Source organism: Neofelis nebulosa, chromosome 17 (assembly GCF_028018385.1).
Source record: "Neofelis nebulosa isolate mNeoNeb1 chromosome 17, mNeoNeb1.pri, whole genome shotgun sequence".
NCBI lineage: Eukaryota > Metazoa > Chordata > Mammalia > Carnivora > Felidae > Neofelis > Neofelis nebulosa.
Genome location: NC_080798.1, coordinates 46,411,617 through 46,437,047, shown reverse-complemented (window position 1 = coordinate 46,437,047; position 25,431 = coordinate 46,411,617). Strand labels below are relative to the sequence as shown.

Below are 25,431 nucleotides of genomic sequence, written 5' to 3'. Positions count from 1 at the left end.
ACTCAGAGGCTCTAACTCGGTAAGCAGAGAACCAGACTCCCACTAGGGTAAGGCTGCAGGATTTGGCAAATAAAATTATAGGACAGACAGTTAAATATGAATTTCAAAGAAACCCCCGATCATTGGGGACACAGTTTTACTAAAGCAACAAATAACTTAGGATATACTTATACTAAATAAAAGTACTCATTTATCTGAAATTCACACCACACCGGGCATGCTGTGTTTTATCTGGCAACCCTAAATAGAGGTATTATTAGGTTGTCTCAAGTCTTCATAGTTTCAAGCTGGCATAACCTTTTAATTTAAGGTCCCACGTGTATTCAACTGGTCAGATTCTCAGAGCATCTATGCCAACAGGATTTAAATTCTTGACTGACTTCAAATGCACGTTTCAAGTGCCTGAGTAGAGTCTCGAAGGTCCACAATGGCCAGCTCTGTGCCTTGAGGTGTGCCCATACCGGGGCCCTCATGTCAAAAGGGCTCCGTGCCCTGGTCACCTGCTGACTTCCACCCTGACTTCCTGACCACATGCATTCCACCTCCTGCCCAGTTCTGCATATGCTTGTAATCAAGCCTTTTCTGCCCCAAACAGGATGCCTAGGCTTTCTCCACTTCAAGGGAATCTGCACAGCTGCCTGGCAGGTAAAGACAGCATTGGCATCCAACCTTCTTCCTGCCTGTCCTTCCCCTAAAGTACTCCTGAATAGGGTCAGGTTCTGGCTGTATTTTTCAGTCTCTAATTAGCAGATTCCAATTCATCACCCTGAGTATCTCCTGGCATCAGCCCCGAGATTCCCTCCTCTTGCCTGGTGAATCGGTCTTCATTTAAAACCCTCTCTCTTAGCCCTAAATGGAAATCAATTCTGCAAGTTTAGCAAATAGTTAATTACTCCACAAAGGGGATTGATTGGCCTTTGATCACCAGAAAGCTCTGCAGTGCTATTAGTCTCTTTCATCTGTGATTAAACCACAGAGAGAAAGAAACAAAAACTAAATTAGGCTTCTCCTGTTATCCTACAAATATTTAATGACGGGCTAATCTCCTAGAGGTGTGTTCAGGGGATATGCGTTCCATCAGGAGCCGGCTTCCATTCAACCTTGAACCCAGATTCCATCTTTGTGGAGAGCGCCGCAAAGAACTTGACAGAGGAATAGAGCTGGGCTCAAAGAAACCCTTTGTAGGACACACTCTTGTCTGCCTTTTCTTCTCTCCTCTTCTTATGTATGTTTTAATGCAGATAAAGATTTTCCCAGTGGACTCCTGGCATGAATAATAATAATAAAAAGGAAACCTGGCTTAAAAAATTCCATTTGGGTTCTGCTAACTCTCTAGCCAGAACCAGATGGGGTCCCAGTGATTTACAGATGATGAGGCACATTTTCCCAAGTAATAGTCTCCTTCACTTGGTGTGGAAAAGGCACCAAGAGGAGTGTTCTGGGGCCCTCTTCCTGAAAGTGGTGATGAATAGCAGGGCAAGAGCTGGGGCACTCAGCTTCATTGATAGTCTACATCCATGTGTACAGAAAATTATACTTAAAAAAAAAAAGGCACTTCCTACGCATTTGATGAATAGTTCTATAAAGCACAGAAGGGGGCACCTGGGTGGCTCAGTCGGTTAAGCGTCTGGCTTTGGCTCAGGTCATGATCTCACGGTTTGTGAGTTCAAGCCTCACGTCGGGCTCTGTGCTGACAGCTCAGAGTCTGGAGCCTGCTTTGGATTCTGTGTCTCCCCCTCTCTCCCCTCCTCCCTTGGTCATGCTCTGTATCTTTCTCTCAAAAATGAATAAATATTAAAAAAATTTTTTTAAAAAAAGCACAGAAGGAAACTGAGGTACAGCAGGGAGGAAAGAGCAAGGATGTCAGAGTCAGGCAAAATTGAGTTCAAATGCGTCTCACTTTAATGGCCAGGTGACTTTGGGCCAGCTGTGTAATTCCTCAGATTTTGTGCAAAGGAGATGATAAAGTCTATGTACATGGCCTTTGTGCTGGTGAATGGGCACCAAGGACACTGCCTGACCCACAGCAGAGGTGCCAGCTGCCAGGTTTGCCCCCCTCCCCTTCTTTCTTACTCAGGGAGGTACCTAGAGAGCTGAGCCTAGAACCATTGTCCTTCTCAAGTCAAGGGGTTTTTCTCCCCTCCATTCACTTTGCCCCTCCATAATCTTTCTGTTCCACATTGCTGTTCAGCTCAGAATCTACCCAAGGGGTGCCTGGATGGCTCGGTCGGTTAGAGTGTGACTCTTGGTTTCGGCTCAGGTCAGGATCTCATGGTTCGTGGGATTGGGCCCCACATCAGGCTCTGCACTGACAGTGCCCACCCTGCTTGGGATTCTCTGTCTCCCTCTCTCTCTGACCTGCTCCCCTAATGCTTTGTCTCTCTCTCTCAAAAAATAAACCTTTAAAAAATATCTACCCTAGAGACCCACATTTCTGAAAGACCATCAAGTCACCAAAATAAAAGTTTATGGCCAAAAAGAGATTCAATGAAGGAATCAAGCAGTTTTCACTTGGAGGGGCCCCTTCTGAGTGGTGCACTTTTCCCAGACATGCAATGGGATAAGTTAGCTTGGTCTCCAGAGGCAAACAGGAGGTTGAGCCTGAATGATTCTATCATTCTGGTACTTTTGGCTTTCTAGAGACAGTTGGTATATACCTTTTTCACCCCCATTTGTTCTTCCTGGATTCTCCTGTACCTTCCCAGAGGTCGTTCCGGGCTTTTCCTTTTTATAATTTTATCAGACAAACCCTGCTAATTGGACTGACCCAGGGCAAGATGGCAATGTTGCAAAGTCAGTCCTCTGTATTACCCGATCTACCTTTATCATCAACTTGTCTCCACAGCTGAGGCAGAACCCTTCACTGCAGTGACATGTCCCTTGTTCTACAGTCTAAAGACCAGTGGACTCCACACTGATGACCTGGTGGGAGTCCTAGCTCTGACATTTACAAACTGGGTGACCTTGGACAACAAAGGGGCAACATTAACAAGTGTAATTAACATTTGCTGAGTACCTTCATGTGTCAAGGACTGAGATAGCATGTATGTGAGGATGAAATAGACTAATTATATGAAAGTATGTTAGCTATTATTACTACGTTCGGTTTTGTGAAGTCCCTCTCATGCCCTCTCAACAAACCTCCACAGGAAGGCTGTTGGCAGCAAACATGGTGACTCCCCTCTAGGGGCTTTCTTTTCTGGCCATGGGAGTCTCCAGACCTGTGCTGGGATGAGCCATAGAACCAACAGAGTGGGAAGAAACCAAGCTGTGATGGATCGGGGTTCCCCACCCCTAGGATGGGACAACTCTGAGAGTGTGTTCTCGCTGTCTCCTGATGCAGCCCTGCAGGGCAAAGCTCCAGTTGCCCATGGCATTAATGCCCTCAATAATACTCATATTATGGGTATTATATACTCATATATTATGGGTTTATTTCCCTTCCCCACTCTCCTGCTAGTGTTTCCTGGGATCACCTCCCAAAAAGGAAATTTCTTGAGTTTTTATTTCTGGTTCTATTTCTGAGGAAACCCAAAGTAAGTCCTAAGTGTTAATGATACTAATCATAAACACTGAGAAAGAGAGGACACAGGAATGTGAAGACAATGGTAATGTCTTCTGGAAGGGAGCAAATGGTGAGGGAAATGGCCTGGGATATCACAGATGGCAAGTAAGAAGAGTAGAGGGAAGGCCAGATCCTCCTAGAAGAGAGAGACAGAGAGACCCACAGAGGCACATGTGTAGTCGGAGAATACACACAGCTCTATCCCAGATGAACCACCTCAGTGGCAGGGTGGTCCTACCAAGAAATGAGAGGATTTACCCTCAAAGGGCCCCTTTCTTTGGAATTCTAAACAGAACCCCAGGATGATAGTTTTATCTAGGACCCACAGATGTAAGTGTGGAAGCAATCAGGTCTCATTCGGTAGGAACTTTCTAGCACTTGGGAATTTGAACAGTCCTTTGCCTTGGACAGCAGGTCAGTTGAGTTGATTCTGCACCCAAATTATGTCTCAAACTCATCACATTTCTTCCTCCCCAGCTGGAACAGCTCTCATCTGTTGCCCTCTACCACTTCCATTTTCTCTGACACATTCTTCATACTTAGATGCCACTCCTGAAAATCCTTCAGGGACTTCTCATTGCTCTCAGAAGATGGAAGAAGATTCCAGACCTGCCCATGAGTTTTCCCCAGCTTTATCTTGGGTCCCCTTCCCTGTCCGCCCTGCCACTCCAGTCTCACGGAGTATCATGCTGTCCCTTGAAAAAGACCAGCTCCTTTCAGGGCCTCCCCAAATGTCTCCTTCTCATCCCATGCATGCATCCTTGCAAACTCTTATTTCTCTGTCAGGGGTCATCTTGAACGCTCCTTCCTTAGGCAGGCTTCCCCTAGTTGCTTTCATGGATTTGTGGTAGGCAACCTGTGAAGTGGCTTCTAATGATTTCCACCTCCTGGTCTTGGCAACCCTGTGGAACACCCTCCCCTTGGGTGCAAGCTGGACCTGGGACTTGTTTCTAATGAAGAGACAATGGCAAAAGTGTTGGGATATCACTTCCAGAAGTAGATTACAAAGACTGTGGCTTCTGTCTTGGTTACACTCTGTCTCTCCCCTTGGCATGCTTTGATGAAGCAAACTGCCATGTTGTGAATTGCCCGTGGAGAGCCTGTACATGGCAGGGCATTGGGGGCAGCCTCCAGAAGAGAGCTCGAGAGGAACTGGACCTTGCCAACAATCTGGTGAGTGAGCTTGAAGCAAACCCTTTCCTAGTTAAGCCTCAAGATGACTGACACTTTGGCTGCAGGCTTGTGAGAGACCCAGAGCCAAAGGCACCCAGCTGAGCTCTGCCAGGATTTCTGAGCCAAAGAAGCTAAGCTGTCTTAAGCAACCATATTTTGGGGAAATTTTGCAACACAACAATAGAGAAACAAACTCAGATGATATTTCATCATTATATGTGGTTACTCCATAGAATCAATGAGAGTATATGCTTTAGGGGATAATTTCACAACAAGCGTTGATTGTAAAACAATTCTGTGTTACCTATAGGAAGCCTAGTGGCTAAGAGCATCTTCTCTGATCCAACTATAGGGATTCAAATTCTGGCTCTATCACTTGCCACCTAGATGACTTGGGGCTGGTCATCTGACCACTAGCTTTGGTTCTTCATCTGCAAAAATGCAGGTAATAATGTCACCTTAAAAATCAGCTATGAGGACTTAACAAGATAATACTTGTAAACTGCTTAAAACACTAGCTAGTACCTAGTCAGCACTTAACAAATGCTATCTATTACTACTCTTGTGAAGATTATAAAAGAAAGTACAATATAATTTTTGGAAATTGAGGACCTTGCTTTCTGCTTATGGAGATGCCACAGCTCACAAAGAGAGACAACACAAGGTAACAGACAATCGCTAAACCATGTTCTTTAGATTCGAAATATTGAAGGGGTTTAGAAGAGGTAAAGAAAAAAATCGGCTGGGCTCTTCTCTAATGTTTTGTGGTGAAGCTTTAACAAGGCATGAAAGATTATCAGACTCAAAGTGGGCATAAAAAGAAGGAATGGGGAATTGCAGCGAGGACCCCTGGCGTGAGCAGAGAACAAGAGGTCGGAGCAAAATAGGAGACCAGTAGTGCAAGGGACTTGGCTGGAGTGGAAGAGAGTACCGGGAAGGAATGACACTAATTAATGCGGAAACTTGTACAGCAGTGACAAGTGTTAGCCTGGAGCCTATAGGATGGGGGGTGGGGACAAGTTTCTGGCTTGCTAAGTATTTGGGAAAAGTGCTGAGGACAGGAGGGTTTAGAGAGGGGAGACCCTGGTGCCTGAGAGGCCTCCTATTATTATAGCTGAGTTTAGGACCAAGCGGAGACAAAGCTGCCTGGCTGTGTGCTGTGCACCCAGGGTCATTTGGAGATATCACAGGTCCTGGAGGAAGGGACAGAAAGGCCTGTTGATGGAGAGGCCATGACTGCCAGGCTCACTAGGGCCTGTGGTGACACAGCTCATCCGGAACTGCATTCTCAGGGCATTGAAGTGGATGTCCCGAACTGTGGCTTCCTTCACCCACAAGCCACCAAAGCCCCGAGGCACAGTGTTTGCAAGTTAGTGTGTATTTAAAATCAAGACAACATTTATTTCCCCCCTGAGTTGTGGTGGAAACTGCTAATTTGATAAGACAGAGCATTAAAGATTCAGCACAGATGGGTATTGATCATAGGGCAGGTCTTATTAGATTTTTTTTTTAAGTGATCAAACAACTATTGGTAGAAAACTAAATTAAGATCGCCCACCAGAACCCACCTTGCCTGAGGGGCTGTAAACCTGAGTAAGATATCATGTAGTGGCTGAGTGCATAGTTTAAAAGTCAGAGAGTGGTTTGAATCGTGGGTATACCACTTATTAGCTGTGTGGCTTTGGGTAAGTTACTCAGCTTCTCTGGGCTCCAGGCTCCCGATAGGTACAATGAGAGAGTTAATATCTACAACTTTAAGTTGTTAGAAGAACTAAGCAAGATACAAGGGGTGATGATAATGATGATGGAAATTATAACAACAATGGATCATCTTGAGCTAATGGACTAATTGAATCCTCACAACCACCCAGTGAAAAAAATTGAGACATAGAACCTTGCCAAAGGTTACACGGTGTGGAGTCAGCATTTGAAGCTGGTAATCCATGCCCAGATGGATTACTGTTAACCCCTGAGAATATGGCCTTAATGTATGTATGGCAGTGTCTGGTGTACAGATGCCAAGGGTCATACTGTTGATGAGATGACCTAGAAGTCCATGCTGCCCCTTTTACTAACTCTTTGCAAGCTGCTGGAATCAGTTTTCTATTTTCCTTATGGGACAGTTCAGGGAATAATGCAAAAGAAAGTAATGAAGGTCATGAAACTCCCCCCCACCCCCAACAATACTGGATGAGGGAGGAAAGTAGAGAATGAAAAGGCAAAAAAAAAAAAAAAAAAAGTTTAAAAGCACATGAGGAAAGGTGAGGAGTTTTAGAATTGTGACTTTGAGATTTAGGAGGACTCATCTAAGCTTGGAATGCATCAGCAACTGCCATAGTAAAGAGCTGCGCCCTGTCTCCAAGAGAATCATGTGGTCTGCAATAATTGAAGGATTATGGTAGACTGTTACAGTTGCTGGCCCCCAAAGAACCACAACTTCCAGGATCCATGCCCTTGTTTGCCCTCCCACAGCTCCATTGATGTCATGTGATTGCTTTGGCCAATGAACATCAGTCTTCCACTCTAGTAGAGGCTTGGTAAGTGCTTGCACTTGGGCTTGTCCCCTTAGAAGCGAGCAACTATTCTGCAAAGAAGCTTGGACTGAAGTGAAGAGAGAGAATTTGGATACAGAGCCTGGACCTCCAACCTAGTTCAGGGTTTAGTGCAGCTGCATGATGACCCCAGCTATCACATGTGGAGTAGAATTGCCCAGCTGCAATTCTGAGAAATAATACATTGTTGCAGTTTTAAGCCACTGGGTCTTGAGGTCTCTGGTTCTACAGAAATAGGTAACAGAAGGGACTTTCCTTATTTTCTCTTTCAGATTTAAATGGTAAATACAAAAGATACATAGAAATCCATTCTTTTTTTTTTTTAATAGACTATTGGCAACAGTGTGGCCAACGGTGGTGGCAGGGGTGGATTTCTACCCTTACAATGACTAAAAAAATCAACTTGCCTCTAACCACACAGTCTATTCCTCTACCTCTGTGCTTATAAGCAACCTAAATCAATGTGCTGATCTGCTTTCTCAGCTTCCTCAGAGAAGGATACGTACCCAGAGGGACTTAGTAAGCAACTTTCATTTCTCATATCCACATGGAGAGGAAATCCCTCCCGGGCAATGTATTCCAACATGATTTGGGAGAATTATGGTAGCCAAAAATGGTTTGGCTTTCCACCCTGGGGTACATGCCTTCTTGCCTTCCTTGACTTCCCAGGATCTCTGTTTCCCACCACACTCCCTACCTAAGGAATATTTGCATCTAAGGAGAGGAATCAGCAAAAGCTCAGATCTCTGAGAGCTCTGTGTTTCGTCAGTTTGCAAACAGGATGCAGGAGCTGTTATGGTTCCCTACTGTTTTACCTATATCTTTGGGCAGCTGAGGTCAGGCATGCTGCCTGGAGGCCCGGACTGCCATGGGATGACCCAGGAACAGAGCCAGGAGGCCAGAGGAACAGTCAAAAACATATCTATCTAATTCACACCTTGGAACCAGCGCATGGGGCCTGGTGCATCCAATTTACAGCACTAGTGTCTAATGGCTGTCGGGCCTCACCAGACACAGAGAGCACACTTCACAGAGTGTTCTGAAGGATCCTACAAATAAGCTGCAAAGAAGCATCCAGAACTATGGATGAATTCATCTAATATTTCAGTACCTGGAATATGACAGACGCGTGGCTTGATGCAAGATGTTGCAGGACAAATAGGGCCCTGGAACACCAGCCAGTGATACTGCCCCCATCTGTTTCCAGTGACGAAGCAGTCTTTGTCCCCTGGAGGTGAAACGAACGACAACACCACCCTAATATGGGCTTAGGGGGAGGGCAGACAGGCTCTCAGAATTAAGGAATCTAAAACAGTTAACAAGAAGTTGCCAAATAAAATTCCTGGCAGCTCTGTATCTAAGTATCACGCTTAGTTTACATACAAGTGAGAAGTTCAAAAGTAAGATAAAAAGACTTAAAACATGTTTTGGTGAATATGTTGAGGTAGTCTAAAAGAATTGAGAGTAGGAACTCAAAGTATTAATATACCCACATTCATTATTCACAAAAGCCATAATGTGAAAGCAAGCCAAGTCGCTTTAATAGATGAATGGATAAGTGAAAGGTAGTACGTATAGACAATGGAATATGATTCCGCCTTTAAAAGGAAGGAAATACTGATAAATGCTACAACACGGACAGACCTAAGGACGCTATGCTAAGTGAAATAAGCCAGTCAAAAAAGGACAAATACAGTATGATTCTACTTATATGAGTAACTTATAGAGAACAGAGAGACAGAAAGTACAATAGTAGTTTCCAGGGCTTAAGGGAAGGAGGGGTTGTAAAGTTGCTGTTTAATGGGTAGAGTTTCAGTTTTACAAGATGAAAAGGATTGTGACATGGGTGTTGGTGATGGTTGCAAAACATTATCAATATATTTAATACCACTGAATTGTACACTTAAAAAGAGTTAAGATGTTAAATTTTATGCTATGGATATTTTATCACGATAAAAAAATTACGTTGTAGAAGAGGCACCTGGGGGGCTCAGTCGGTTAAGCATTCAACTCTTGATTTTGGCTCAAGTCATGATCTCACAGTTCATGAGTTCGAGTTCTGCCTATGTCTCTGCACTGACAGTACAGAGCCTGCTTGATATTCATTCTCTCTCTCTCTCCCCCTCTCTTTCTGCCCCTCTCCCGCTCTCTCTCTCTGTTTCAAAATAAATAAACAGATAAAAACTTAAAAAAGATATATGTTGTGGTAGGTTTTTAAAAATGACCACAATACTTTGTAACTCATTCCATCAAAGGTAGAATCTATTTCTCTACCACTTGGATCTGGTCTGGTCTTGCGCCTTTCTTTGACCAAAGACAATGAAGCAGAAGTGACACTGTGTGAGTTCTGGTGACCAGGCCTTCAGTGACTTGGCAACCTCTACTCTCAAGCTCTTGGAACTCGGAGACTTCCATGTGAATAAGTCTCAGCTAGCATGCTGGATGACGAGGTCAAGGAGGCACCCCAGATGACATTCATCCAGCCCCTCACCAACCTCATAGCTCACTGTCGTTGCTCCAGGGAGCCCAGCCATGATCAGCTAAGTCTGACCTGGGTCGGCAGAATTGCCCAGATGAACCCAGATCAAACTGCCGACATGATTAACCTGAGTCATAAATTAAATGGTTGGTGTTTTAAAGTACAAAGTTTTTTTTGGTGGGGTTGTTAAGCAGCAAAAGCTAACTGTTACATATTTTAAATACCAATCCAAATTCTATTGACTTGGTTGGCCAACATGTTTTCAGTGCTGGAAGATCTATGAAGAGACACTGTGAACTGTCTTTTCTCCCATTATATCATCACCAAACCCTATGTAGAGCTTCAGGTAGGCATTTAATAAATATTTGTTGAGTAAAAGAATAGTGTGCAATAGACTTATTTTGCTGGTACCTCAATTTTTTTCTAAACGAGGTGGGGAGTAACAATAAATACAAGATAAACAAATAAAATGTAAACAGAAAAAGTCAATTAGAGTATGTCTTAATTATCCAATATTCTTAATTAATGGGGCATGGATTGATGAATTTTAAAGCATCTGCAGGCTCCTTCCATCCACTCTTCAACAAATATTTATTTAGTATGTAATATGTGCTATGTGCCATGCTAACCCCTAGGATACAATGCATAAGCAAGATGGATAGTATGCCCGACCTTACAGAGCTGTAGAAATTTATACCATTAATTCTGTGTAACAGGAAATAGCTAATTTCATTTTACAAATGTAGGTCAAAATTATAAGTAAGGCTATGGTTTAGGTATATCCAGAACAAATGACATCGCATCCTGGGACAAGATGTTTATTTTCCTGTGACTTGATTTTTGTTGTTGGCTTATTTTTTCCTATTCATTAAAAATTATAATTCATCCATTCATTCAACAAATACTTCCTGAGTGCTGTGTACTTGGTAATGGATACACACACACACACACACACACACACACACACACGGTAAACTAGACAAAAGTATTCTCTGACATCACAGAGCTTCCAGTTTGGTCAAGGAGACTATATGTGTAATTATAGGTATAATCATGCTAAGAAACAAATAATTAGAAATCAGCCAAGTGTCACAAAGGAAAAGCACAGACGCTATCACAGGGAAGCATGATTTGGTCTGGTTGAGGCATGGCTGGGGAACTCCTGGGCATAGCAAACATCTTGGCACAGCATCACCCCAACCTGAGCTGGTGAATTATAGGACATTCTTGTTCTGTGTAGTTTTAAAGCCTTGGGATTGAGTTTTAAGGAGTTTGGACTTGAACTGTTAACCTGTGAACAGTCTGGGTCTGTGAGGTCTTATCTCCTTCCTTCTTCCATCTCACAGTTGCCAATGGGGGGACATTTTTACATTCATGAGAGTAGCAGAGACAAAGCCTAGACCTTGGGGCTGCAGCTATATCCAGGAGCCCCAGCCAAGATTGGTTGAAACTGACCCAGGCCCATGGAACTGCCCAGATGTGCCAAGACCAAAAAGAGATACTGAATTTGCTCCCTATGCCCCCCGTGGCTGAGCTGTTGAAAACTCTCGCCCTCATCTTTCTACCTTTCTACGTTTCTATCTTTCTACCTTTCTGTGCTTTCTACATGAGCATTCTCCACCACTCCTATTCTTTCTCATCATCTACCCTCCTTTTCCTGTACCCACAGGGCATGCATCAAGTGTATGGTGCTTTTGTCCCCTCAGAAGCATGTGGCGATGATCCCTGAGATGATGTTTTGTGAAGTGCCACGTTTTCCAAGGAGGGGGAACTCTGCAGAAGGAACACGAGGGATTGTAATTATTGCTGCACCTCTGTGGAGAGGCCACGGGCACTTGGCATGGTGCCACCACCTTCTCTGGAGGCAGCTGCTGCCTGGCCGCATGTACACTCACAATCACAGACTTTTCTGCTTCACATAGAGATCACCCTGGGCTGCAGCAGGCACTGTCTGTTCATCTGCCCAGCCTGTGACAAGCAAGGATGCAGATGAGGGCCAGTGCCCACACCTTGGAGCTATCAGTCAATGTTTATTCATTCAACAAATATTTATTAAGTGTCTACTCTGAGCCAAGCATAAGGCGAGACACTGCTGGCATATGAAGGCTTGTAATAGAGGAGAGAAACCATTTATGAAACACTAATGAAGGGGCTCGGTACCAGGCCAAATAATATATCATTAATCCTTTTACAGATGAAAAAACTTGTGTTTAGCAACATATGTAGGGTCACAGAGTTAGTAAATGGCTGAGCTGAGACTTGATTTAATGTCAGCCCAATTCTAAACACTGTCCTCTTTCCAGTACACAGTTCTGCTTCAGGAACTTACAAAGATTCCTCAGATCTCCACCTCTGCAGAGACTGAAATTCTTAAACATAGGCACAGAGCCACATTGGTCCTCTGGACCCCAGCGGACCATAATCTACAGTCCTCACTGAAAGTTACGTTCTCCCCTTCCCACCATGGAGTTGCCTTGTTAAGCAATGTTTCCCCTCAGTCTTTTGCTTAGTACAGATTCCCGGGTACAGGTGGGAGGAGAGAGTATTCTAGGCAGGGGAACCAGCACCTGTAGATTTCATGGAAACAAGAGAGGTGTATCTAGACAAAAAGGATCTGGAATGCTTGGTGAAAGGAAAAAACTAAAGGTGCAAGAGAAACAAAAGAGTAACGGGTGGTGGCAAGATGGGATAGAATCAAGCCTCCAGCTGAGGAGGTGCACAAGAAAGGCACCACACTGCAGTCTGGCAGGAAGAACAGACACAAGTACATTTGAATCAAGTAAATGGAAATGATGACCACCAATATGCTTCAAGAAGATTAAAAGGGTTTGGTAGCTTGAGTAGGGAATGGGCAATGCCGGGGGCAAATTGTTTGCTGAGATTTTAAGTTAAAATAGCAAAAAAATTAGAAACCATGGTAGCGTCCACCAGTAAGAGAGTGCTTAAGAAAATTCTGAGATGGCCAATGAATAGGATATTTTGCAGCCATGACAAATGGTCATTATGAAGATTTTGTAGCAACATGGAAAAGGACTTATGATATAACACAGTTAAAAAAAAGCTATAGAAAATAAAATTCTGCTCTATTTTGACCCATAAGTGGAACAAGTGACAGAAAGCAATGGATGGAAAGAGAAAGACATTGGTCTTGGAGACTGTTTCTTAGGACAGGAAAGAAAAACCATGGAGCAGTGGTTTTATAGGGGAATTCACAGATTTCACAAATCACTTGATACTGCTTATAAAATTGTACGTGCATGCGTGTGTGTGTGTGTGTGTGTGTGTGTATTATATGTGTGAACATTTTCCAGGATAAGGTGCCAACTCCAAGATTTCATTATTTCTCAGAGGGCTCTATGACCATGTCAAGTCTACAGGGTATGGTTCCAATCACCATGTCGCAAACTATCTCCTGTTGTGGATGGGATTCTAAACCCACATCGTGAATGCTTTGCCTGTGGGGTCCATGCCCTCCCTCTGCTGGACTCAGCACTGAATGTGAGTATGTGCATACACATATGCACACACTTTCCCTCTCACCCAGGGAGCAATTTTCATCTAGTGTCCCAGGTCCCAAGGAGCTGACCAGGAAACTCTCTTAAAGAGCTAAAGGGATTTCTTTTTTTTTTTTTTTTTAGTGACCTCACATGGCTTTACAAAATATTAAATTCTCTCCCAGGGAATGGTCACTGGGAGAATGAAACTCCATGTCTATAGAGCCAAGTCCTAGATGCACAAGACAGAAAGAGATCCCATGAGACTGTTGAATCAAGATGGCTAACTGTCCAGAAGAGCACAAGCCCTTAAATCAAGTTGGTTCTCTTCGTGGTATGAAGAAGGATGGTGTGCATTAAGAAAAGAAAAATGGCTGCTTAGAATAACAAATTCATAGCTTTTGAATAATTCAGAACAATGGTATATTTGACTGGGTCACATGTTCAAGCCAGTTCCCAATGTCACTGAAACCTGGTGTTCTTCTATACAGCTCACATTCCTTAATTCACTAAATATGTACTGACCACTTTCCTTATGCCTGTCCTCTTCCTTCTCATCAAAGAGCACAAAGAACATATAGCTTGGGAATGGAAAGAATGAAAGGCACTTGAGGAGCACAGGGTCTGGCCAGCCCACTCTGGGTTTGAACCCTCCACCAAGCACATTAGCTCTATCCACTGAGTCTCACTTTCTTCATCTAGAGAATAGGCAGTATTACTTATCACGCAGGCTGTATGAGAGCTCTGAGTGAATATATATACAGCACTTAATACAGGAGAGAGGCATATAGTAGGTATACTCTGATGGGCATATATGGAGGAGATCATTAAAAAAGGTCTTAACGTTATATCCCCTTTCAACCACACAGGTTGTTGGGTGCATCAAATGAGCTTATGAAGTATAGAAGAACTACAAAAAAAAGTCTCTGTAAAATGTCATTGAGATATCATTATTATGAGTAAGCCGCCAGCCTATGCCTTTTCCTCATCTGAGAAACCGGCTGCCCGGTTTCTCCCAAAGGTCATGGCTCTCCATTTTACTTATGGTCTTTTCTTTTGTCCAAAGAGCATGTGAGTTCAGTTGCTCTGGTGAGCCTTTTGCTAAGCTCTAGCTGAGCTTTGGATGAGCTTTACCATGCTAAGGGTCAATGTGTCCCCAGACAGAATAGTATTTTAATTCAACAGCATTCAGTAGTTATTAAACTATGATAAATGCTAAAGTGGGAAAGATTACACTTAGACATAAGAAGTGTCACTTGAATCACTTAAAAATATTATAATGTATGGCTAATTGCACCTTGACTATATTATCCAGTGCTGTGAAAACACTTCAGATCCTTAAGTAAGGTACCATTTAAGTACCTATTTCGGTATGTAATGGGTAATATTCTTGAGTGCAAAGGTTGTTAAAGGCCCCAGTGTTCATTGAGTATCTGTGTGCTGGGCACTCTGTCCATATTAATTCATTTAATCCTCAGAACAATCCTCTGAAGCAATTATTATCACCCCCATTTTATTGGTTGCGGAAAGTGAAATTCAGAGATGTCAAGTAACTTGCCTAAGGTCACACAGCTGATAAATGGTAGAGGTGAGATTTGAGTCCAGAATCACTGTCATCATAGACATATACAATCATATAAACAGGACCTCTGTCTTTATACTTAACTTTTCCATGTCTCAGTTTCCTTACTTGGAAATTGTTATGGTGACAATAATAATACTGACTTGTTGGGAGGATTAGGTGCTAAAATTTATGAAACACTTGTAACACAGTACTCAGTAAATGGAACTATTTTCATATATTGTCATTATTCTCCCCCCCCCCCCCCCCAAGGCTGCCATTCTAGCACACTTAAGCTAACAACTCTGGAAGGGATTCACTTTGGAGAGAAACACTCCCCATTCCCCAGGATGGATTTAACACAGTTGAAGCAACACGGTGTAATGGTCTACACAGCAGGACTGGCTACACGATGTGTGTGGCCCAGTGCAAAATGAAAATGTGATGCCCTTGTTCAAAAATTATTAAGGATTTCAAGATGGCAGATACAGAGAATCAAATGAAGCTTGGGGCTCCTAAGTGCCAGATCCTGTGCAACTACACAGGACTCACGAGGAGAGTACAAGTAGTGGGAGTCTGGGCTGCCTCAACTTACGAGGCCCGTGGCCTTGAGCAAAGCTCTGGAGCTTTTTGAGTCTCTCCCTGATTTCTCATCAATAACAATGAAAGAAAGCATCCCTGCCTCACAGGTTGTAGGGAGAAGCAAATGCGATGGGTGAAAAGTTCTGGCTTAATCAGAAAGTACCTTGCTGGAGGTGGCCAATCCTGACTTGCAGCACAGCTACCTGTGAGCCTGTTAAAAAGGATGCTGGCTTCTCTTGAAGATTCAGACCCAGGAGTTCTGGTCTGTGTGTCTGCATTATTATCAAGTTCCAGGCGACTCAGATGCACAGGTAGGATCACACAGCCATGAACTACCAAGCAAAAGATATCATATACTGTAGAAATGTTCAGCTTAATTACTTAGAAATAGGACGATCGCTCCTTGGTTTTGAGATTACAGTCAAGCCCCATTTGAAGCTCCACGTTTCTGGAAACCCACCCTATGGAAGTGTTGCAACTTGGTGGGTCTGTCAGTGATATGGCTCTAGGACACACAAAAGATTTCTTTTATACCGCTAGGCAAGGAATTATTCCTCACTTGAAACTGTAATTTCAAGGCCAAAGTTTTTACGCTGAGCTCCCGGCTTCCCACCCCCAACCCTCTCTGGCTTCTGGTTGCCACGTAACCAGGAAAGACCAGAACTAGTGAGAACAGATATACACCAGCAGCCTTTCTTTGGAAGTACTTCAAATCCAGCCAGAAAACCAATTGTATGGTGATAGCTTTCATGCCACCTGGCACATATCACTGTAACTCAGCTGCATTCTCACCTGGGTGTCTGTTTCTGAGAACCATAGAATGGCTACATTTGACAAGTTGCACGCATCCTCTCATCAAAGCCATTTGATTTTTTTTTTTTTAACAGGTTGTATTCTGCCTGGATGGGAGAGTATTAATTAAGGTTCTATTATATGGGAAGGCAGGTTGGGAGGAGTTAAGAGCTTCAGGGCAGTGGTGACAAGGCAAAGCCCATGAATGTGTGCAGCCATTAATGGGGTGTTAATTGGGTGGTACACGGACATAGATGGGAAGCTCAGAGGTGCCTGGAGTGGTTAGCCGGTGTACCGTAAAGCCCATGTGCTAACTCCGTAATATGATGTAGGCTCAACTCAAATTTCCTGGCTGTAATTTTCCCCCCTCTATATTTATGGTAGGGCTGTCAGTGTGATTACCATGTTATTAGGGTCAACTGGGAGAGGCTTCTATTCCAGTGTCGACATGCAGAGCACACTGCCCTGGTTCAGTCAATGGGCAATCTTGGGCTAGGGTGGAGACTGCTGCTTCTTTGCCTCTTTTTCCCTGTTATTGACTGCTTCGAAACTCACCCTATCTACACCTCCCCAGCCACGAGAAAGTCTAGGTCATTTCTCCTTCTCTTCATCCAGCTGTCTTCTACTTGATGGGTCTTTCCCTGTTTTCTGGACAGTCTATGGTGGATGCATGGATGGTTGGCTAACCAGAGCTGCAAGATGCTTAGCAATGAAGAGAAGGAAAAACTCTTTGGGCTAATGCTCTAATACTGGACAGCTTTTAGAAAGCCAAGTTCTCTCCTCTTATACATCATTGTTGAATTGTAGCATGCTACATCGGAAAGGGTTCTTAAAGTCAGCCATTCTAACCCCCAATGTTATGGGTGATGAAACTGGAGGTCAAAGAAGTTAAATGAGTTGCCCAGGGTCACATAATGAGAAGTCCCACAGACAGAACCGGAAGCTCCATCTGCCAGCAGAAATCAGGGAGCTTTTTGCAACCCTGCACTGCCCATCTTGGTTTGCTCTCATAGACACTAGCGAGGTCCACAGTTTCTCCAAAACAGTAGTTATCCTTTATCATGCTTCCTTTAAATATGGTTTCTTCATTCTCATGCTGAGCCCATTTTCCATACCTTGCTCCACTTCTTGGATTATTGCTGTCTGGTTTGGGGCTCTGAAGTCAATGTCACTGGCAAACAGTTCAAAGTCTCTCTCACTGATCTTGATGCCCTTTCCCTCCCATTCAAGGTCTCAGCCCAGCCCCTGTGGGCAAGCAGTTAAGATTTTCAGTGGCTACGAGCCCCCTTCCCAGACCTCTTCACTCTTTTTCAAGCCTAAACATCAGTGCTGCGTTCACATGCACAAGTCACACAAATTTTTCTACTCTTTCCACTTCCAACATAGCTTCTATTTCCAAGGAGTCAAAGGGCTTTTCAGAGTCCATAAAAGTCTATGTACACAATGGCATTTTATACTCAGCAGTCTTCCCTGGGACTTTTCATTTTCTGCAGGTGATCCTGAGTTGAGAAATGACTTCTAAATCCTGCTACTCTCATGGCTGATTAAAGTCGAGAAGTCCCTGTAGTCTGCCCACCAGTACTTTTGTGAAGATTTTGCATAACTACTGAAAACAGTTTAAAAGATCATGTCTGTGATCTATTAAACAAGATTTTTTAAGGGAGATAAAGGGTTTAAAAAGAACAGATGAAACAGAAATGGCTGGGTTCTGCTTATTACACACTAGAAATTATAAGAATAACACACTTACCACTAATTAAGCAAGTCATTTATCATGAACCACTTGCCAGAAAACATATTTGAATTCCTCCAAATTCAAATAAAGAATTAATGGGTAAATAATTTATGTTCAAGTAATTATTTGCAAGACTTTATTTAAACTGGAACTTAGTGAAAGTAATTCAGACATTTTATTCCTTGCATCATGTAATAAAGTTGTTGTTCCATTAGGATGACAATTTGTTCCTCTAGGTGAAAGGACAGGGACATGTAAAATTCACAGATGACTCTCCAGGGCTGCTCAGAATGATCTGGTCAAAATGGTTCAGAGGAAGGACAATACTTTGGATGATTCCAATAACGTAGGAAGAAAGCACAGAATTGCTAGATGAATCAAACTCAGGGGCTTAGGGGTATTTCTCCGGTAGGAACAATGCAAAATAAAAATAGTAATGAAACCCTCAAAAAACTCACACCCATTCCTAACACACACAAACTCAGTGACACCTACATCTGAAACATACACCCTCGCATGCAGACACCTTCACACACACCTCTTCCGGGCTAAAACAAATAACAGTGCCAGTCCCACCCCTAATGACAAAACACGTCCCAGATGCTGTCAAATTGCTTTCACAGAGTTTAATGAGTTGAGCATCCAGAGACAGACTTGTAGTTGCCGCCTGTCCCGAGGCTTCCAAGTTTTCCAGGGTGAAGAATTAGAGCACTTGGGCCCGGGGACTTAAATTTGGGGGCTGAGAGGTTTCCAAAGTCTCCAGGTTCATTTTCTTTAATTTAAGAGGGAGAAATTGTCAGATTGCGTCTCAGCTTCCATTTCTCACCAGTTGGGTAGCTATTCATTCCATGGCCCCTTGGCTTGGCTGTACTTTCTTTTATGACGCATGGCTCTCGAGTCAGGAATTTGAGGCGAGATGGATTACAAGATCAGAGTCATGGTACCCCCAGCGACCTAGAAGCCACAGAGGCCCACGCTGGCAGCATGGAAGAGCCTCTTACTACTTGCCTGTCCAAGTGAGATTCCTTGTGAGTTGGCCCCCAAGAGTCTAAGGGGATCAGGGCATGGAGACATGGGGTTTTGTCCCTTTTGCCTCTCTGTTTAATTCCTGTCAGGTAGAAAATCAAGTCCTGCCAGTCTAGCTGGAGAGGTGATAGTAAAACAAAAGCAAAAAGTATGGGTTCTACTAGAGACGGGTGCACAAACTGATCCTTGTTCAGAGAACAAAATGAAGCAGTACATGATAAAATTCTCCTTCCCTGCCTCAGGCCATGCCTCTGAATACATCTTTGGTGTAGAAATTTACAAAGAGAGCTTCAAAAAACTCCCCTCTCTGTCATTACTACAGTATATGATTTCCCTATACAATACAATAAAGTGTAAGTGAAAATTTTAAGCTAACCCTTCAGACTATTAATGATTGTGTAAACTTTGGACTGCAGTAAGTTACAAAGCTATTGAAAGAAGTGCTGCTGCTAAAATAAAATCTACATTCTATTATTGCACATAAGATTGATGAGATCTCCATGCACTCCTGAGACCAACAATAGGGGAGGGAATGTAGCGCGCATAAGGCAAGCTGGGAAACAGCCGCTTAGCCAGATCCTCCAGCCCTTCCGGGGGACCATGAACTCACCTTTGGCAGAAGCAAGGAAAGCAATTAATGGAGAAGATAAGGGAACCCACAGAAGGACTGAGTGTGAAGCACATGCACATGAGGATGGGGTCAGCTATTTCTTAAAGAATGTCAAGTTTTGCATCATTATATACATATGTAACATAAAATTATGTAGATTGTGTCTCTTAATGTCTCTTTTTGTAATGTGAAAGAATCAACCTCCATGTTCCTACCACTTAGCTGCAACAATGACTAGCTCACGGCTCGTCTTGGTTCATCTATTACCTACTCTCCGCGTCGTGTGATTGTGAAGCCAGCCTCAGATATACTTCATCTGTAACTACTGCACTACGCATCTCCAAAAGACAGTAAGATATTTCAAAAACATAACCATAATACCATTATCACACCCCCAGATTTTTCTTTAACAGCATCAGACATCCGGTCGTTTTTCAAATTTCCCAAATGTCCTATGAATTTCACCTTTCGAAAGTCTGAGTCAGGATCCCATAAGGTCTGTACTTTGCAATGGATTGACAGTCTTAAATTTCTTTAATCAATAGGTTCCCTTTTAAACTCTTATTGTCCTTGTACATTTTGTTGTGGTGGTGGTTGAAGAAATTGGGTCATGTGTCCTGTAGAGTTTCAAACAGTCTTATATTTTGCAGATTGTATTTTCATGGTGGTGTTTATGTGTTCTGCTGTTCCCTTCATCTCTGGTAAGCTGGCATTTGGATCAAGAGGCTTCATTTGATTCACTTCTTTGGAAAGTCTACTTCATAGGCGATGTTGTTTGTGTCTCTATCAGAAGAGGTTTAATATTTGATTACCTCTCTTTTCCTGAGGTGAATAGGCAGTAATGATCATTGCCTGGGTCCATTAAGGATCACGAAATGGTCATCTTTCAATTCTATCATCCCAACCTCCTACTCCTCCTCTTCCTACCCCCTGCAACTTTTTCTAGTAAAGCTGGAATACTTCCATACAGAGGAATTTCCCCTAATTTGGTTACCCTGAGACTTTGGCTTTTGTTTGGTTGATGGTTGTGAAAAAGCATGAACTCTTAAATCTAAGCCTATTTGATACGTTGTGTTTCAATCCAATGAAATTCATTGCAGTTATTATTATTACCGGTTAAGCTTCTTCACGTTGGCTCATGAGTATTTGCTTTCTGGTATGATGAATTGTTCCAAGCTCACTTTGAATATTTCTTGCCACAGACCTGAAATCAGCCATTTCTCCAAGGAGCCCTGGATTCTTTCAGGGAGAAGTAATATCTAGAGACCACAATCTGGGTGCTAGGGTTGGTCATTGCTAATGTGCTAAACACTTGTTTAAGGAAACACACATACAGGATCTAATATGTAAATTATGTGAACTACACAGGCATACATATATTTAAGGTAAAATACAGTAATACATATATAAGATAAAATACATTATATAAATAAAATATAGTTCATACTGATACTTTCTATTCAAGTTCATAATTACAAGGTTTTTATTTAGCTTCTCAATCCTTTAGCTATATTCCTTTCACTCATGCTAAAAATCTCAGTTCTCAATGATGCTAATCTAAATACTTACTTGCTTCTTCCCGCCCCATACACCTATTGGTCTTAGAATAACAATGACACTATAACTATCCACAGTGTCATTACTGAAAACAGCTTAATATTTTTTGCAGTTCTTTTTACCCTTAATTATGTACACCAAATTACTATGTTTTAAATTCATTTAGACAAGTCCATCTCTGTGGTGATGTCACCCACTGAACACAAAGTTGGGTCCATTTATTCCATCCTGATTTTGATTTTAAGGATGTCTTTTAAAATTTTACTTTTGTTTTATAATATGTGAGTTTTTACATAGTTCCAAGGGCAAATGTACATAACAAAGTATATTCTAACAAGTTTAACTCTTGATGTTCATCATGGTCCTCTTCATTGTGTTTCCTTCTTCCCATTATAAGTAACTTAAAAAAAAGTTATAGTTGATTCTTCATTTGGTTTCTTTTTAAAGATATAAACAGCTGCCTTTTACTTTATCACATACATATTTAGAATAGAGCCAATGAGTTATCATGGTCTTAATGGATCATAATTATTGAAGTTACAGTTTTAAATCCTAGAACATTTCAAATTTAAGAAGGTCATTGCTGACTTGTTGTAATTCTTTAATATTGCAGAAAACTCCTGAAAAATTCTTTCAGGTCTTGGACCATTTTCTCTCTCCCTGGCCTTCAATCAGCTCTTCCATAGAATTTTTCAGCCATGCCAGCAAGGCTTTCACCACCTACTTACTTGCTAACCTTTAATTCATTTCATTTCCATGGAAAGAGGGAAACCCCTTGACATCATTTATTAGTTCTTCTAAAAAAGCAAAACCACTTGGGATTTCTTAATGTTTTGTTGTGTGAGGGACAATGTTGCACTTCTTTCACTCTTGCCTCAAGTCAATGTTGAAGTCTTAATTCATGGTGTTTATAATGGCAAGGACTTATAGGAGACGATTCACACTTTCTGGAAACTGTAGTTGACAGACCAACGGAATGTGAGAGTTGGGGAAGGACTACGCTCCTCCTCTGTATCTAGATGCATAAATGGAAGACATGGTGGGTGATCTAGGGGACATAGAACCTTAAATTCAACATTGTGCTTAGCAACTGATTTCTCCTCTTTCATAACTTTGAAACTGGTTTGACAAGAGAGGAGTTGTTCCAGGATCTAAGATATTGCATTGAGCTGCCAATATATGGGATAAGAAGTTCTTATTATTGTCCTTTAATAACATGGGCTTTGTAGAGCACTAGAGTAACCCCAATTGTTTTCAAAAATATTTCCCCTGCCACCTCTACTTCCAGTTATTGCAACAGTGCCCCACTTGGTCACCCTGCTTTAACTTCGTCTCTCCATCCAAATCTATTCTTCACACAGCAGCCAGAGTCAGGGGAATTAGACCCACCAGGGTCAAGACTTACAAAACTATAGTGATTAACACAGCGTGGTATCAGCAAGAGACCAATGGAACAGAACAACAAGCCCAGAAACAGAACCCTGCATACTTACATGCTTGCTTTATCACAGAGATGGTTCTGGACAACAAAAGAAAAAGACGAACACATTTTCTTATGATTGTATTTTCGTCTCAACTGCTATTGACGGTCATCATTTTTAGTGGCTACAGGGTATTGCACTACATGAACACACCATTTATTTAACATAGCACCTCACCCTTAATAGTGAAGTTGCTCCTATTTTTTGCCATTAAAAACAGTGCTGCAATGGAGATTTTTGTATCTAAATTTTTTTTTAAGTTTATTCATTTTTGAGAGAGAGAGAGAGAGAGAGAGAGAGAGAGAGAGAGAGACACCCTGGGGGAGGAACAGAGAGAGAGGGAGACACAGAATCTGTAGCAGGGTTCCAGGCTCCGAGCTGTCAGCACAGAGCACAATGTGGAGCTCAAACCCACAAACCACGAGATCATGACCTGAGTCGAAATAGGATGCTTAACCAACTGAGCCATCCAGGTGCCCTGTATCTAAAATGTTGAACACAGACTTGTTTCCTCATGATTGTGATTTATGATTAATCTTCACATAGAAAAGTATGTCAAAGGCTTTTTGATATTTTAGGAAATTTTGGTCCAAATGTCCAAATTCTTCCCTGAAATGTCTTATATGCTGAATAGCAGCATATGGAAGACTTAAGGTCACTTTCTCTGATAACACTGACTATAATACTTTAAAGTACTTTTGCGTTTCTGGGGTGAAGAAAGCTACCTCATAGTTGTTTTTTTGTGTGTTTACTTAATAACATGTGAAGCTATTATTTTTCCCCAATTAAAAAGTTATCTGCCTTTAAAATTTTTTCTTTTTGGGAAATGTTTGTTTCATTCTTGTACTAGTTACTAAGCTGCTCTCTTTCTCACACCACTCCAGCCCTCTAGGTACAACCATTGTGAAATTAATTGACTCTAAGCAACTATTGTGTACCTGCCACCTCTGTTTCAACACTTTCAAATGCTTCTTGCTCCCTACAAGGTAAGATTCAGTCTTTTCTCCGAGCATGATCTGCACCAAAATAATCCAGCATTACCTTCCACTGTAACTCTTCTCACAAACTTCCATTTTTGACTAGTGGAGTCTGCTCCCTATTCCTTCCCATTGTCATATATATCCCTCTCCATGCTTTTTCTCTCATTGTTCTTACCTTATTATTTCCTTCTTTCCACTTGTTAATTTCTTTTCTCCTTTTATGCCTAGGTCCAGTTCACTATCCCCTTAAATCTTTCCTTCAGAGAACATTGGCTCTGACTTTCTGAGACACTTACTGCAGTACCTCCCTGTGCTCTGTGCCATCTACCCTTTAAAAACTTTTGAGAGTACAAGTCATAACTTAAATGTAAAACTCCCAAGGAAGAAGACAGCACACCTTGTAATTCTTTTATACCAATGTCTTGTGTAAAGTCCCAGGAACACAGTGTATGGGTGATTCCCATGAGTCTATGGAGGGGAATCTGTCAATGGCAAGTTAGGAGAGATCCTTAATTTTATATCTGCATAACACTAAACCTTGTAATGAAAGATTTTTACTGAACTTTCAGATTTTAATGATAATATCTGATTTCTGAGCCATAAGGGAGTAAAGGTGTTCAGCTCAACTAGATGTTATGGTGCTATTAGTACCAATCTGGTGAAGTTGGTGAAATAGCCATTATTGGGTCATTCTGGAATACTTTCACTTTCTGCCTATGTGACCTCACAGTCCCAATCTCAGCACAGGATAGAGCTATATTGTGGGCTGATGGACTTGAAGGGAGAAGCAGTGTATGGAGTAAAACAAAACAAATGCCAAGTTCTATCTTTGCTCTTTATAGGCCATGTTTCCATAAACATGCTACCTAACGCACTTTATCTGTATACCAGGGATAGTAAAATATTCCCCCAGATTACTGTGAGGATTAAGTATGATAATGTGTATAGAGTAGGCAAAATCCCTGCTGTAGAGCCAGACTCAATACATGAAAGTCACTGGGATTATAAGCAGAAAGTAAGAGCATGTTGCTGGTCATTTGGGTCTTGCATGAATGAAGGGGTTGGGTCAACATGAGCAAAAATAAAGTCAGTCATGTCCAGGGTGGTAAGGAACAAAGGTGTTGGGGTCTTGTTTGGCTATTGCTAAAATAGTTATTCTTATCTTACTCGGTAGGGTACTAGTTTCATTGTCATGAAATGGTATGGAAAGAACAGAGTGTATATACAATGCTCACTACGGACTGCAGGTAGGATTGAGGGTTACTGAAACCCACTGTAAACAACAACCAGAGGTGCTGGAGTCTAAAAACACAGTTACTGTGGCAACTTCTAGAGAAACTCAAAAGTGGTAGCTATATTATTTGGCTCTATGATGAGAAATTGAGAAAGGAGACTTGAAATGGAAAATATAAAGAGTAACCAGGCCAAAAAAAAAAAAGCAAGCAAAAATAGCAATATGGATTTCAGAAAAGGTGGAATTTAAGGTTGAAGGTACTGAATAGAATGAAGCATGACAGTATAATGTTAAAAAGCACAGTTCACAAGAGAGATATAATGTCAGTAAACCTGTATGCACCATACAACATAACAGCTAAACATATAAAGAAAAAAAGCTATTAAACATACAAGAAGATTTTAATTAAAAGAAAATGAGGTGGTGATATGCATATACATGTTCCAGATTTGGACATATCTAGGAGAAAAAATTAAGTAAGGACAGAGGGAATTAAGTACTTAAAAAAAACTCAGAATAGATAAATTGCTAAAGTTAACATTATCTGATAAACTAGTAAATGAACTGAGGCAAGAAAATGAAATCATTGGTATCAGTATTCAGAAAAATA

General features: G+C 41.9%; 1 long non-coding RNA gene across 1 annotated transcript in view; it reads right to left on the bottom strand.

The window, feature by feature from the left end:
• LOC131499137 (uncharacterized) overlaps positions 1-25,431 on the bottom strand; it is a 302,367-nt gene that overhangs the window by 721 nt on the left and 276,215 nt on the right. The window lies entirely within an intron of this gene.